The 14,079-nt window shown below is 35.5% G+C and overlaps 1 long non-coding RNA gene across 1 annotated transcript; it reads right to left on the minus strand.

Annotated features, from left to right (window-relative positions):
• Positions 1-325: 325 nt before the first annotated feature.
• LOC132112144 (uncharacterized) lies at positions 326-1,164 on the minus strand. Its single transcript, XR_009424902.1, has 3 exons — positions 1,039-1,164; positions 612-700; positions 326-531 (listed from the first exon to the last, which is right to left on the minus strand). It is a non-coding gene; the product is annotated as an uncharacterized LOC132112144 (long non-coding RNA).
• Positions 1,165-14,079: the final 12,915 nt, after the last annotated feature.

The raw sequence follows: 14,079 nt of genomic DNA on the forward strand, positions 1-14,079 counted from the left end.
CAAAGCAAAATATATTGTAACTGTAACTGCAAATATAGCAAAAACAAGCAAATCAAATACAACTTACTTGTCTCATGAAGGTCACTTCCTTCAGGACATTCTGCTGAGAGCAAAAACTGACTCATCTCTGCTGTTGAAGTAAGTTGCTTGGTGTCTTTAATGACATTTGGCCTGAAGAATGTGTCCCTCTTCTGAAGCAGCCTGGAGGATGTCTCAGTGTCAAACAGGAGAGTGAAGTCTTGACCAACCTTTAAGAATATATTAAACTATAAACAATATTCTCAAATTGCATTCTTGTGAAAACATGTTATTCCAAACCTCTGTGGTATGGCTGAGCAAAGAAATGGCCTCTTTGCAAGCACTCCCATCAAGTTGCCCTTCAAAATTAGTAGCCCTTTGGCATTTTGGGCCTCCTGGAGAAACATCATGAGGGCTGTCTAGTGGCAAAGATCCTCGTCTAATCTTCCTGTGGACTGTTTTCATATGCTAAGCATTGTATCCTGTGTTGCTTGCAGCATCATAAAAGTGTTCCTTAAAAGAATCACATTTCTATGTCAGATATCATAACATTGCAATTATAACATGAAAGGGTCATGCAGACGATGACTTACGTAGCCTTTCTTGGAATATGGATCTCTGAGGGAACAGTATCACTATGCCAAGAGCATACTGTTCTCTGATAGCTTTAGTAGGGAGTTGCCTAAGAGAAGATATCAAATTGGTCTTAATTTATACAATGGTCATGCAGCTTTTTTTTTTTATAAAATAAATTAAAATACCCATGTGTATCAATCACGTGAGCCACCAGTGTGTTGATCATTTGTCTTCTTGTGGCATCTGTTAGAGTTTCTATTTCTTGATACTCCTTCACCACCTTAATTTTAGAACATCCTCGACCAACTAAAAATTAAAAATGACCTTGGTGATTCATTAATTACCACAGACTCAGAGGGGTTAAAAAATTATATATTTTGGATAATTTTCATTTCTGTGTGAACAGAACCTTTAGGACACTGACATAAAAAGCTTTGTTCTAACCTGTTTTGCAGACAGTGCAGATGTGTCCTCTTTTCTTTGTCTCTTGTTAGGGACCTCATGTAAGATTACAGTCGATGCACTTGAACTTTTGCTTTTGTCAGACTTCTCAGAAGACAAAGAGTCTGAAAATTCTAAATAATTAAAGTATTAAAATATTACAGATATTGTGATGACCAGTACAAGAATCAGAAATAGCCAATTTATCATATTTATCCTGAGTTGCTTGATAACACAACTTAAACGTTCAATAAAGCTCACCATCATTTGAGAAAACAGTCAGCACCACAGCCTTGTCCAATGAGGTCACTGAATATTTCTGCATCGACTTCTGTCCCTGTTGCATTAGGTGGCAAGCAAAATTTCTCAATAAGTGAAAAAAAATTAGAAAAAATTATTTAAGTTGACGCCCTTTCTTGCTTCACAACAAATGTCTGATTTGAAAACGTATCTTTATGATGCAAGCAAAATGTAAATATGAATTATTTTTTCCAATGTATCCCCTTCTACAGAACATTATATGATAAAGGCAAATACAGAAATGAGGCAACAACACAATACACAGAATTTATCAGATTTTAATCAAATTCTTAGTTATTTTAAAGGAGTAAGAAAAAAACATCCTTTGACGTGAAATTGCATAAAGTTAAACCTCTCTTCAATGCAGTCCAGCTTCACATACTTCTGCTGTTCATACAGTAACTTAGCTAGCTAACGAAGCTAATCACGTCGACGATGGCAATAAACGAGGCTTTGTAAAAAATCGTTCGTTTTATTAATTCGGTAAATCATTTTAATTAATTTGAGGCCAAGCTGTTATAATTTGATTCCTTGTTTTAGTTAAATCGAAAAGCGCGAGCGTAGTAAACCGCTGCCACGATGTACGTTAACTTAAAACGTGGAAGCGAACGCACACACACAGCCTAATATACGTTTATGCACAGTGCTCCATAGCACGTTATGTTGTACATTCTCTACTGAATAAGCACCAATCATAAATGTAAAAGTATGATTCAATTTAACTTACCTTTAAAAGCCACACGAGGATAATGGCGACGTCTTCATGGATTTCACCAGGGACGATTGGAAATGCATGGGCGGAGTCTAATTACGTCTCTATGGAGTTTGTTTAACACTGATTATCAACTCTGTGAAATAACTCCAACACCAAACACCATTTTACTCTGAATGTGTTAAAATTACTCTTTGGGTGTTGAAATCAACTCGGAAATGTTTAACACAGAAATTTCAACTCTCCAATTTTTGCTGTGTATCTATCTATCTATCTATCTATCTATCTATCTATCTATCTATCTATCTGGTTCAATTCATACTCCATCAATTCATAACGTTGAATGAAGAGGTCAGGAGGTCAGGCAAGAGAGAACAATATCTCCGGCCTAGTCACAAGCAACATGAATACACTAGAGTGTCGAATAGCTGAGATGGCACAGATATATCTGCACCTGTACCATTGCTCGCGGAGAGACTTTAAAGAATCAGAGAAAGCATTAATTCCTTGAAAGAAATTGCAACGAAGCTTGGTGTTGACGACCCGGAGTTATGCAAAAAGCAACGCAGAGAAACATCCATGAAAAGTTTTCCAAAGCCATGAAAAGAATGAAAGGAAAGAGTAAAGATATAAGGTAACAAGTACCAAATGCATGTGTTTCAAATAAATTTTACACCATCAGAGGTGGGTAGAGTACCCAAAAACTGTACTCAAGTAAAAGTAAAAGTACTTCTAGAAATATTTACTCAAGTAAAAGTAAAAGTACTAGTCTTGAATAGTTACTTGAGTAAGAGTAAAAGAGTATCGGATAAAAAATCTACTCAAGTAGTTAGTTACTAGTTACTTTGGGTCATATATACTGAGCCTATTTTTATTTAGATATATAGATAAAATGTATGTAATGTATGTGTGTGTGTATAAATGTATATATTTCAGCCTTTACTCCAATTTATGTAATTTATTATAAAACCCTGTCTGTTTACTTAAGTAACAGATATAGGTGTCATGCCATAACATATTTTTAATACGACTGACTTTATATTAAATGTGAATTTAACATTGAAAGTTAATGTGATATAAATATTGCTACTAATCTTTCATTGTTCAGAAAGAGAGCAAATAACATTTACATTATTAAAGATCATTTTCACTGACAGTCTAGATTTCAATCACTCTCAGAAACTCCCATTAAAATCACTGAAACTGTTAACACTGTGAAATCAATATCTTAATTAAAGATTCGTACACAGATCTGCACTTTGTTGTTTCTGACGAGAGAATTCGCCAGAAAGAGGTATTCAGTCAGTGAGCGAGTGAAGGAAGCACCGGCATTTTAGCGATGACTCATCGGAAACTTTAATAAGCTCAAAAGAATCTTGTGTGATTGGTTATAATGCGCAGTGCTGTAAAAACACATCTATCTCTGGCTCAGCGCCAGCAAGCAATTACAGATCTGAATTTAGCAGCTGATGATATGACTTGCTGAACGTACTCGCACCGGTGTTATTGTATTGAAATTAATAAAATCTTAATCGGCTATTTTTTGTCTTTTGGAAGCTGCATTCAACTTGACTCCCCTCTGTTATAAGCCACACACGTACAACAAACTAATGTCACAGTGGTATCGTGTACTGTAATCAAATGTAGCCCAAGTTATTACCTGTTAAACAGTAGACAGCACACGCAGTGTTCATCTTATAAGGATCTCCATCGCTAGCAAATAATAGCATTTGCAGATTTGCTTTCAATTCAGTGCAGTTCCAGCCACGTTTTCAACGCTGCTGATGTTCTTAAACGTTACAACTCTGAGTGAACCGCTTCAGACGCTCAGCGTGTGCGGCAGGGAACTGAACGACTCATTCAAACTGATTCATGAACCAATTCACTCGTTTGCCAATTGGTTTGATCAAGCCTTTGAACAGATTTGACTCAAAAGAATGAATCATTCGCGAATGGGCATCGCTCATTGCCCAGAGAAAAGTAGACGGCGCGTTTGGAATAAACTGAAGCATTTATAACATTTATTGCATTAAGATAAAGTAACGAGAGGAGCGTCGCCCATAGTAACGAAGTAAAAGTACAGATTTTTCCCAAAAAATTTACTCAAGTAAGAGTATAAAGTACCCATCTTTAAATATACTCTGAAAAGTATTAGTTACCCCAAATAATTACTCAAGTAAATGTAACGAAGTAAATGTAACTCGTTACTACCTCCCTCTGTACACCATACAGCTGCTGCTGCTGCTGTTGTTGTTCTTTCGGTAAGCAAATTTAAATGGTATACAATAAATGAAATGCCAAACAAACATACAATAATAAACCTTTATTTTAATCTAAAGTAAATCATGACACCACATAAATTATAAAATGGTATAACAATTTTTCCAGTTTAAATATAATAAATGAATACAAATAAAATAAAGTTTACAGACTGAGACATTCACACTTCCCATAAAGGACAGATTATGGGGATTATGAGATGATGTCTATAATATTCTGACCATTGGTGTCCGTCTCACACCTTGCCTACACTTCGTTTCATTGTTGTTGTGTTTAGGGGATACGCGTGAGCTTCGCGAGTTATGTTTACATTAATCTACACCCCGCCTCCAGCAGCGTGGGGGTGTCGGAATGTTCGAAAACAGTATATCATCGCTCAGCTTTTTCAAACATCTTTTTGCTCCCAAACAAAGAACAAAACGAACTTCGTTTGAAGTATATCGGGCCTTAAATCACACTGATGGGCCATTAGGGGACGACCCTTTGTCTCTCAGGTGTGAAAATGTAAACATGTAGATCAGTCTTGCTCACATATTATTGTAGCGCTGAATAGAAAAAAAATACACATTGACCAATAGTATGTTATAAGTAGCTGAAATAAGCACAGATGTCAGGGCATCTCCAAACAACTCATTAGCCCCAAAATCACCTCATACCCCAGAGGGTTAATTTCCAGCAATATCGTTGAATTGATTGCGCAGATACTATTTAAACTGAACTGAGCTGGACGATGACACCACTGAATTCAATGATGAACTGCTTTTAACTGAAAATTGTGTTTATTACTGGCCTGTTGCATTGACATGCTGTTACCCTATTTTGATAAGGTAAAGCTGATTTGACACAATCTGTATAGTTAAAAGTGCAAAAAGTGACTTGACTTGACTTGACTTGTCTAAGGGTATTTTTGGTGCCTGGAGAAGTTTTGTCATGCCCTGACATTTGTGCTTTTTTCAGTTTCTTATAAATATCTAAATGGGTAAAGTCTAATCTCACTGTAATCAGCACAAACTTGGCTATAATAATATGTGAAATGCATGTATGTACATGATTGTATTTTTGAGAAAAAAAATGTTATGCGTGGTTAGTGAAAAACTAAAAATGTTAAAACATTTGAATAAGGCCATAAAACACATAAAGAACAATGGTTCCTGGGCCTTTTGAGAACTGGAGCTTGTAGCCTAGAATTTTTCTTTCTAAATTATGTGAAAATCATCTTGTTTACTCACTTACAGAAATTATTATATTGATTTAAATTTTCTAAGACACTTTTTGTTGGTAAAAGTCATATGCGAGTAGGCGTCAACTATCATGAATATCATTGTGATTTACACCTGAGAAGACAAAGGCCTGCATAATGAACTGCATAATGAGCCATTCAGTCATCTGTGCCACTGAGAGGAAGGAGTTACAAGAAAGAATGTGAGGACAAAATAAATGTATATATTTTTATGTTTGTAGTTTATTTAGAATATATTTAATTATCCCACAACATAATTTAATATCCACTTGCGAGTGCAGTTAAACAGTTTAACAATCAAAGCTGACTTTCAAACTAATCTTTTTGCATCATGACTCCAGTCACACAATCCTTCAGAAATCCTTTTAACAATCTTATTTTCTACAAAAAAAAACATTTATTGTTATTATTATTATTATTATTATTATTATTATTATTATTATTATTATTATTATTATTATTATTATTATTATTATTATTATTATTATTATGTTGAAAAGAGCTGAGAATATTTTTCAGGTTTTTTAGGGGGAATAAATTGAAAGAACAGCATTGTTTTTACATTTGTTACAGTTATCTTTATTTGTTACATTTATATTATTTACATCACGCTTTTGAATGGTATAGTATTGTATATTGTTATTGAAACTTCATTATATTTCACTTGAAAAAGTCTTTGGAAAAAGTCTAACTAGTAAAATGTTTACACTTTATGTAAACATTGTAAAAAAGTGTTTTATGTGAAAACTAGTACATTATTATTATATATTATATCTATTTACGAATGGAGGAGGTGGGGGATTTGTTAGAATATTAGTTCTTCACTTCAAAGGAGTAAATTAATCTGTCTGATGTACTTCCATTAGTCTATCATTATATCTGCCCACTACTACTACAATACTTTGAGGGGTTACATCATAGGATGAGTCTAGTATCTGAGACCCATGTTTGCATTTCTATCTGTATACATGGAGAGATGAGATCCCAGTATGTTTGACTTGGTTAATTACTGGCTATCATTTGATAAGCAAAAACCTCAAAGCTAATGAGTGTTCCCACCTTCTCATCAATGACAGCCTGGAGAAAGATCAAAGACTGTGTGTGCAGTGCAAGGATTATTGAGGAATATGAAACCCAATTAGAGCAGTGAACACAACACAAACACCTGGCCTTAAATCTCACTACACAGTCATACACACATTCACATACGCAATGCAGAGAATCCCTAAATACCATGTACACGCCTTAAAATAGAGGGGGAAAAAAAGTCTAAAGCTTTGTTCCAAAACCTAATGAGCAGGCTACCTAGACATCATCATGGACACCACTGATAATTACTTTCTCTTGGATATGCTGGAATCATAGATCATAAATCCAACCTGTCAGGTTATTAACTCTGTCAACTCTAAAATTAATGAAGTATGGAGTGCCACTAGGCTCTGTATAATGTCCTCTTCTGTTTTCCTTGTAGATTCTTCCCTATTTAATTAATATAAATAATAATAGAAACTAAGGCATTGCATGTATTTAGATAATGCTATCACAGAATGCATTGTAGTAACATCTGTGGAAAAAAATACAAATTGCCAAATAAACTGATGAACATGTACTAACTGACCAACACTAATCAAAATACAGCTTATCCTTTTACATAAAATTAGGTGCTTGCTTTGTGTGTGTGTGTTTTCATAGTAATGTCAGTCTCTATTTAAATAATCTTTTACAATGCTGCAATGCTGTGATGTTTCCAAGAGAATGAGGATAACTCTATAAGAGATTGAAAAAACAAAGAATCCATCAAAAACACTGGTCACACATTTAGAGCCTTTAAGAAGTGTTGGATGCCTATCACAGGTCTAGTACTGATATAAAAAGCAAAGCACTGTTTGCAACACTTCACTTGATAAAGTGAAATGAATCCCCAAAGACAACTAAAACAAAGCTACCTGAGAGATCACAAGCTTTAGTGCAACATACAATGCTATATTCTCTCTACTGAGTTTATGCATTTAAATAATCCATATAATAATCTGGTTGTGTATATATATATATATATATATATATATATATATATATATATATATACACACACACACACACACGGTAACATTCGTAACCCAAGAATTTCCCCTTCAAAGGAACTCGCACTGTGTCCCTGCAAATTAAATACCATTATTATTAGGAAAGGCCATTTGCAAAGATTCATAAAAAATATATATATATAACGGATGATATATATATATATATCTTATACTCACTTCTGCTTTAGGCGAAGCTGGATCACGATCAGTTGGTACTGATCCATCCTCCTGGAACAACTTTTTAATCTAAACCTGCTTTGTACTGACCCTCATTTACAAAGCAGTCTGGTAGATCGGGGGGCACATTCCCCTCAGAAACAAAAATAATCCACTGCGTCTTCAGCAGTTTAGACGTTGGGAGTAAATGACGACTGCTATGTTCATTCTTACATCCAACAACAAAACACCTCAATCGTTTAGGAGCCATTCTTGTCTATACCTGCTGCAGCATCAAAACAATGGCGGACTGTGTACAGCTCACTTCGGGTGGGTCTATGCTAAAACGGCAGTGTCCGTCAACAGTCGTCACTTTGCCCAGGGTATGTAAATGGCTTGTTCTTAGAAAGTGCTTATGATTTGTGGGGATTTAAAAAAAAAAAAAGAAAACACTGGGTGGATTTTTATCATAATAAGGTGGTCGTGTACACACACTGCCAAGACCGATTTAAGTTAAAGTTAATTTGGCATCTGATGTCCCATTTAAGTTATATATATATATATATATATATATATATATATATATATACACACGCACACAGCACTGGTGTCAAAAGTATTCACATTCATTACTCAAGTAAAAGTATAGATACTAGGGTTTTAAAAGATTTTTGTAGAAGTTGAAGTATCAACTCAAGCTTTTTACTCAAGTAAAAGTGTAAAAGTGCTGGTTTCAAAACTACTTAAAGTATAAAAGTAAAAGTAATGTAAGGAAAAAAAATTCCATTAAGAACAAAAGATTAGGCCACGCCACAGGGGCCTATTGTGCACTACCCCACCTCCTCAAAAAAACATTTTTCTTAAGGCCATAGGCCATAATGACTATAATGTTATATTAAAATGTTCATGTTGAAAAATTTGGAATGCACTAGGCTACCTGTTTCAGCCGCATATATGCCCATTGAAAATGAGCGCACTTTAATACAATGCAAATACATTAAAGAACTAGAGATATGATGACTAGTTGCCTATAAGTATTGTAATGGTCCAAAAAGTCAAACTTCAGAGGCATGTCATCAATAACCTTTAATGGAATGTAAATGTACATCCAAGCTTAGCTGCAGGAATCTGAGAGGGCAATAGACAAGAACATAGGTGTACCCAGGGCAGGCTTAGTAACAATTACCCTTGTATGGTTGTCTATTTACAATAAACATTAGTGCTATCAAAATTACTGATTAATCTAAATGATTAATCAAAAAATAAAAACGAAAAATAACTCATAATCCCGATACCTTCTTGACTGATACCTAATAAATGTATTTCACAATCTGGGTCATTATTTAATACAAAACCACACATAATGTTTCTACTGTATCTCTGTCAATCTCTCTCATATTTAGTTAAGATGAGTGCTGTCTGTCACTGTCTTTAATCAGTCCTGTGAATTACTGTATGCTCATTCTTTATAAAGTAGCAACAATTTCGTTTGTAAAGCACAGTACTATGCAAAAGTCTTAGGCATATTAGTATTTTCACCCCAAAAAGGGTTTTAAGCCAGTTATTTATATCTTTTGCTGTAGTGTGTCAGAAGGCAGTTTGCCATTAATTTTAATAATAATTTAGTGCGATTTTGAATGCACAAGCAGTCTGAAAATGGCAAAATGAATGTTTGGAAATGTAAACTGATATTTTCTACTGACACACTTCAGCAAAATATATAAGAGTGGTTCTTCAACTACAGACACTTTTGGCCTTGTGAACTTGAGGGGGAAAAAAGTGTTCAAATCAAAAATTTCACAGTCTAACAGTTAAATACAACTAGTCTAGTTTAATGATCCATAAGAGAACGCACTTACATTATAAGACAAATTGGTGTTTTTTGACATAGTTTCCGATCCGCACTGAGCAAATGTCATTTCCATCACATGTATATATTATTTGATTATTATTTAAAATGATTATGATATATAAACACTTAACAGTGTAAGCCTACTTTCACACATAGTTTTACCAATTTATAACTATATTGCAATTACCATAGATTTGTGGATTAAGTAAATTAATTGTCATGAGGCCCAAACACAAAGCTTACATCCATCACAACATGAAATATAGTATTGCATAGGTTAGATACATTTCAGAAGAATAACTACCATGATTCCGCAGGTATCAAAGCAAAGCCTCTCAATGAGCATATTCAGTTTCCTCGAAAAATTAAAAGTGCATGCTTTTCACTCATGCACAAACCCCATCAATCATGTATGTCACCAGGTCATCAAATGGAGACACACACACCTGAAACATCTTGCAGAGCATTTCCTATATGTACACAAACAGACGGCTCCTGAAGACAAAGAAGTTGTTTTCACACATGCTTCAGACACATGCTGATGTCGTTCCCCCATACTGTCCACTAAAGGACGTAGGGAAACTTATTTTTATGGGTTAAATCAAATAGATTGTTATTTTATTAATTTTTTGTTACTAACAATTAAAGGTTACCATGTTTTACAGTATAGACCAGTTGGAAATACTTGCTTTTTAAGGTAATATATATATATATATATATTAGGGGTGTAACGATACGCATATTCGTATTGAACCGTTCGGTACGAGGCTTTCGTTTCGGTACGCGGTACGCGGTACCGAACGGTTCGTTGGACTAATTAATTATATTTGGAAAATAAAAAAATTGTGAAATATAATGATATGCGTTCAACAAGGTAGCCCAATAACCCAAACGACGTAGCAGGCAACGCCCCTGACACCCCCGAAGAAGAAAAAAACACCAGCTTATATGTTTATGTTAGGCTACTCAGTCAGGCGCTCGCTCACTCAGTACGCGCTGAAGGCTCGTTGCAAAATGGCCAATGCGTTTAACAGACCAGAAATAGAAGATCCTCCAATAACCAACAGGTCTGGTGTTTGGGTGCACTTTGGATTCCCTGAAGGCTATAATGGTGATGGCAAGAGAGTGGTGGATAAAAAAAACAACGATATGTCGCATCTAGGGTACACCAGCTGGAATACAAAAAAAAAAACACCAGCGGGAATACTTGAAACGTCAACTCATTTACACCGACATCACCTTAGTGTGTCAGTATCTGGGAAAAGACGGAAAAAAGGAGAAAACATACACACAACAAACTATCCCCGCAGCATTTAGACAGACATTTCCAACGGATTCAAACAGGGCAAAAGACATCACCACGGCGATTGGTACATTTACGTTATAGCCGCGGATATGAGACCTTACTATTTACCATTCATTCTATCATCACCATTATAGCTTACAGGGAATCCAAAGTGCACCCAAACACCAGAACTGTTGGTTATTGGAGGATCTTCTATTTCTGGTCTGTTAATCGCATAAGCCATTTTGCAACGAGCCTTCGGCGCGTACTGAGTGAGCGAGCGCCTAGGTTTTAAGAACATGCTTAATGTAATTGAGCCCCGTTACAATATTCCTTCACGAGCCCATTTCAGACAGACCGTAATTCCTGCTTTGTTCCAAAAAACATAAGCCCTATAGAGAACCAATTGAGTAAAAACACACTCAATATAAAGAGTTATAGAGTTCCATATAAAAAGTTACATCTTTGTATTTGTTCATAACTAATATAACATTTTAATTTTTTTTTATAAGGAGCTGTTTTTGTTTTATACAGTAGTATGCTGCTAAGAAAACACCATAGAAGATGGGTAAAGAAAAGCTCCATCATTGTTCAATGTAAAAAAAAAACATACTTTGTTAGTTTTAATAAATAATTTTTTTTTTAAAAATCAAGGAAATTTGTCTGCCAATTTTTTCTTTTTGCTGTATCTAAAACGTACCGAACCGTGTAACCAGTGTATCGTATCGAACCGAACCGTGAATTTTGTGAACCGTTACACCCCTAATATATATATATATTGGACTTGGACAAATTGTGACTCTTTTGCTATGGAGAAAGAAATCATAAGTTTATTAAGAATGGGATGTTATGACTCCATCACAGTTTAAAATAGATTTGATGACTAATAGAGCAAAGTTCTGGCATCAGTAAGAACTGCTCTTTGTCAGACTTTAGCTTCTGGAAGTGTATGCTTCTCTATTGCTAATGTGCATCCCAGTCAGATGTTTGAATGCTGAACAGTACAGAGTACATCCTGGAAATGTTTTTTTTTTACAGTGGAGACGGCAGCTCAAAAGGCTAAAGTAGAAACCATCCAGCCAGACAGTAGGAACCACTGACAAAAGCCCTGCAGAAAAAAACATCCATATACACTTTCAGGGAGACTGGGACATAAATGGGCACTTTGAAATTATTAGTTACCATCAGCGCTGCTCAACTTGCAGGAAGACCACCTGGAGCACACAAACCATGTTGAACATCCCACTGATGGAGGCTGAGTCAGAGCAAGAAGAAAAAGTAACAACTGGTAGACAAAAAGACCGGCTTTGATGCATTCCAGACTGCATTTTAAATATTACAGTATTTTCAGTGAGTGTTTACATTTTTGCTCTGGGTGCCATTGTATTAAAAAAATATTCCAGGTGCTTCTCATTTTATTCTCTATCTAATTTAAATGTTGCAAACAAAACATATTTCTTTGATTGACCTTACGGAAGCGGTTACTTAACCACTCCCATTGCCAAGGGAGAGTACCTATCAATATCCACCAAAAACAAAATGTCGACGTGCTTGCTGATGTACCTTGCAATGCAGTTTGTCATAGCCCCAAAATAAAAAATCCTAAACTTTTGAATCATGTTATGATTCAATGCAATGCAATGCTAAAAACACTTTTAAATTACAATGTAACAAGTCATTAACATTGAAATTACCACACAGGGACAGCCTAAAATAGATGCTGTGCAGATGCAAATAGATAAATCATGCCTTTTTTGTGTTTTCCTTACAAGTTTTATTTTGGCTGCATGCCACATAGACCACAGTTATATTGAAACTAGATTCCAAGTATAGAAATATTTACACAGGTGTCCGTTTGGTATGTGTGTAAATATCATGGGTGAAGATTGGATGCATACTGTCACACTACACTAGGAATCAAGGAGCCAGGAATGAGGAGACAAGGAATTTACGAAATAAGAGTCTTTAATAATGCAAATGGGAAATATAAAGCACATGGAAGACATCCAAGAACCAAAAAACACCAATTGAAAGGACTAGGGCTTATAAAGACAGAATAATTGGGGAAACACAGGTGCAAAAACTAACTAATTAACTGGGACACGGAAAACATATGGAGGGAAAACACAAGATAATGAGTCCAGGGGTGTGACTCATATAGTATACAGATGTTTATTATAATTTTAGATAGAGATGTACAGATGACGTAGACCAGATATCCTCCTCTAACATTTTGACGATGAAAATATAATCCTAAACTGGGTCTACTGTTAATGAAAACTGTTCAAAAACACATTTTAACCATACAGTCTTTATATTAAAAGGTGCCATAGAATGCAAAAATCACCTTTATATGTTGTTTAACCACAGTTGTGTGGCCGCAGTGTGTAAAAACGACCAGCCTATAATAGTAAAAATCCACTCACTCATTGTTTTCTAATTCCAAAAAATCATAAACACTCTCTCCACACGAGCAGTTCCAGATTATGATGACATAGTCGGTGGAAGTCCTGCCCATCTGTGACACTCTCTGCCCTATTAGCATATACACAGCCCTGAGTGAGAAGCTGCGGTCTGCCGTTACTATTCTCTTGTTGTAGCTGCTGGAGATACAATACCAGTGCTAAAGAGCCATTAAAAATGTTGTGTTTTGGGATCCACCAACGAATGTAGGAGTCTCCATAGACTGCTCAGGACACGGTGGTTACATTTCATTTTCGAAGAAAATGTCTTGGGGGGAAAAAAAACCCTGGAAAAGTCTTATACTTTGTGCTAACATTTTACACCAGACTCAACTGCCTCATAAATGAGAGTCAGTTCAGTGCTGGAGTTGTCCACATTGCTTCTGAAAGAGGGATCGATACCAACTGTTAAATTTTGGGTGTGCAGTTCGCCATCACCAACAAACGAAATGTTGCTCAGTGCTTATCTCTTCTGCAGCTTTATTCAGCATAACTCGAATGAGCATCAGCTCAGTACAATATAACAGTGTCTACCGTCACAATATAAACGTCGTCACGTTCAAACTGAAATACCTCTAAATAAAACAATAGGCAATTCGGCTGATATTGTAATAAAATGTGTAAGAGTGCAATACTTTAACATCCCCGCTCGCTCTTAGCTCATTGTGTTACCAGA

Source organism: Carassius carassius, chromosome 31 (genome assembly GCF_963082965.1).
Source record: "Carassius carassius chromosome 31, fCarCar2.1, whole genome shotgun sequence".
Taxonomy (NCBI): domain Eukaryota; kingdom Metazoa; phylum Chordata; class Actinopteri; order Cypriniformes; family Cyprinidae; genus Carassius; species Carassius carassius.